The following is a 2,936-nucleotide window of genomic DNA, read 5'->3' as shown; positions in this document are numbered from 1 at the left end:
TTGTCATGGCAATAAATATTTATGCATTTAAGAAAAATGAATTTTTGTATTTTACTTTAGTGCATTCTTATACTTAAGAAATTCCATATACATCTTTGAATTTCAGCCAAGAGCACTTTAACAGCTAAAGTTTTGCTCTTACAAAATATTCACTTATTACATTCATGTCACAGAGTTGTTTACAGTCATTAGCTGTTGGATCTTGATGTAAGTAAGTTTGATACAGAGGCAAGTTTTTTATGAATTTGTGATTTAGTTTCAAGCTCAAGTATCAGAAGCTGGGACTCTGAGAAACAGAACTACCAGCTTGTCTTCAGCCCGCAGGTTCTTCTGTGTCCAGAGGCAGTGCAAGTCCCAGTGCTCACATCTGCAGCCACTCCCCTTCCCTGCCCTCTGAAGATTAATACGCTTGGGAGAGGGGGTTCTCAGTAAAACGACAGCATGGCTGTCCTGCCCAAGAGAAGCTACCCTTCACTTGTGACCAGCTCTGAGGGCACTGGAATCAAGGAAATTTTCATTGTGAAGGGAACATGAGTATACAGAGGTCAACTTTAGTGAATATCCTTAAACAAGTTGGGAGGATTGGGAAGTGGTTCCAGAACCTGTTGCCAGGTAGTGCAATATTCAAAGTACTCAAGATGAATTTGAGAAACTGACATCATCTCAGGAAAGTGGTGGCAATATCCTACAGATGATGTGTGAAAAAACCTGAACAATGGTCTTTTGTCTTACCTTCTAGTCCCATGTCCACCTTAGAATACGAGCTCAACTTGCATCTCTCAGTGGCAGACTCAAATGCTGAGAAGCCAGTATTATTTTCTTGAGCTGTGTGTAGTGATAGGTATACTTTTGCATCTAATTCATATGAATCTGACTGCATGAATGAAACAGAATGGGCGATTTTTCAAGACTGGTATGTCTGGATGAATAATAACCAATTTGGTTAACTGGATGGAATAATTAATGTCAGTGCTACTCCAGAGACCTGGAGTGGAATAGACTGAGGGAAAAAAATGAAGAATAAGACATTCCCATGACATTTAAAGAAACTTCACTATAAGCATGGAAGCTGACTACTGCATAAAACAAGGAAAACCAACTTTGATTATTTACAAGATACCTGTATTAACACTGGATGTTAATGAAAACTTCAAAGACAAATGTGAAAATGTAGTTGAAAGGTCAAAGAATTTTTTAGTATTTTGTGGTCTTTCTGAAGACTACAGGTCTTTGTTTCCAGACACTAAATATGGAAATACAAAGGCTGCAAAACTCAAGTGTCTGGAAACAATTGGAGACCTGTAGTCTTCAGCAAGATCACAAAGTACTCAAATATTCTTTGACCTTTTTGACCAGATTTTCATGTTTGTCAGAGACCTCTCCAGAGTACTGAAGAGCAACGATGTCAGTCTGTAGATTAAGATGCGCCTGATCTAAGCGATGGTCTTCACAATAACTTGGATGCACCAGAAAGCTGGACAATGACTAGTAATGATAGGAGAATTGATGCTTTTTGAGCTGTGGAGCTGGAGAATAGTATTGAATATACCATAAACTGCCAGAGGAACAAACATGTTCTTCCTAGAGAGGATGAGACCAGGCTGCTCCTTGGAGGCAAGGATTCTGAAGCTTCATCTGACATACTTTGGGCATGTTGCAAGGAGGGACCAGTTGTTTGTTTTTTTTTATTTTATTGGAAAAAACATATTGGGGGTACAATGAGGTGAGGGGTGGGAGCAAAAGGGTGATGATGGGCAGGGATTAAGATTGCAGGGGTGCAGTTGTAGAGCTGTACCATTTGGTTGGAGGGGGGAACAGGTGAAGGAGATGAAAAGGATCCAGTGTGGACCAGATGCTACAGGGGAATGGTAAGCCTATTCCAATGGTGATTAAACCAACTGTCTTACTGATTTGGGAACTGGATGCAGACTCTCCGGCTTCTTCATGCTGAACAGGGGCGTAGATGTGAAGGGGGAAAGGGAGGACACTTCATCATCTTACTGGTGGTGTTGGGTTAAAGCTGCTTGCCTTCTTGTTCTGTGAGATGTTTTCCTGACATTTGCTCCCCTCTGGACTGCAAAATGTTTCTCCAGGTGGGTTCAGTGGGGATGGCTGGTTGAATCCAGAGGATCCATCCTCCTTTGCTGGCAGTTGTATTTCCTTTTTGTCACTGGCACTGGGTTCAGGATCAGGTCTGGAGTAAAACTCAGTGTTAGGGTTACCTATAGGAAAGGGAGCAAACCTAGAGAGCACAAACTTGTGAGTTACAAATAGAAGGTCTTTGGGGGTGTTACTTTCAGATTTACTGGGGAAGAGCGTGGCGGAATGTAGCCGAGATAAAATTCTCTGGATACCCTAGGCATTTTCCCCCCCACCTAGGGGCCAGATGGCACAATCTGGGGACTGAGGAGCTCACCCTGAGGGCCATGCCCCGAGCTGGGGGCCAAAGACAGCCCGCCCCGAGCAGAGGGCCGTGATGGGGCGCCCTGGGCCAGGGGCTGAAGACAGCCCGCCCCGAGCCCCAGGCCGAAGACAGGAAGGGACCAGTTCTTAGAGAGGGACGCCATACTTGGGAAGGTGGAAGAACAGCACAGAGAAGACGACACTCGATGAGATGGATTGATTCAGTGACTGGGGTAATGAGAGTAGGTGTGTCAGAGACAAGGTTGTCAGAGACACAGGACTGAGCAGGGTTCAGAGCTGTTGTACATAGGGTCACTATGAGTCACATGTGACCCAACTGCACATAACAATTTAAAAAAAATACAAGTTTTCATCCACTTTTGCTGCAAGAAAATGAGTTTTAAAATATGAACCCTATGTAAATGATTTCTGTTGTTCGTTACTTAACTGGAAACTTTAATGGTACATAGAAAAATGTGGCACTATTAAAAGGGAAAATTTAAGATATTCCTAAAAAAAAAAAAAGCTAGGGA

The 2,936-nt window shown here is 42.8% G+C and overlaps 1 pseudogene; it reads left to right on the top strand.

Annotated features, from left to right (window-relative positions):
- The first annotated feature begins 441 nt into the window (after positions 1-441).
- On the top strand, positions 442-1,305 carry LOC102857912 (annotated as a pseudogene).
- Positions 1,306-2,936: the final 1,631 nt, after the last annotated feature.

Source organism: Elephantulus edwardii, unplaced genomic scaffold, assembly GCF_000299155.1.
Source record: "Elephantulus edwardii isolate Elephantulus edwardi_28Jun2011 unplaced genomic scaffold, EleEdw1.0 scaffold00254, whole genome shotgun sequence".
Taxonomy (NCBI): domain Eukaryota; kingdom Metazoa; phylum Chordata; class Mammalia; order Macroscelidea; family Macroscelididae; genus Elephantulus; species Elephantulus edwardii.
Note: the sequence above shows the minus strand (reverse complement) of the source record. Positions and strands in the feature narration are given on the sequence as shown.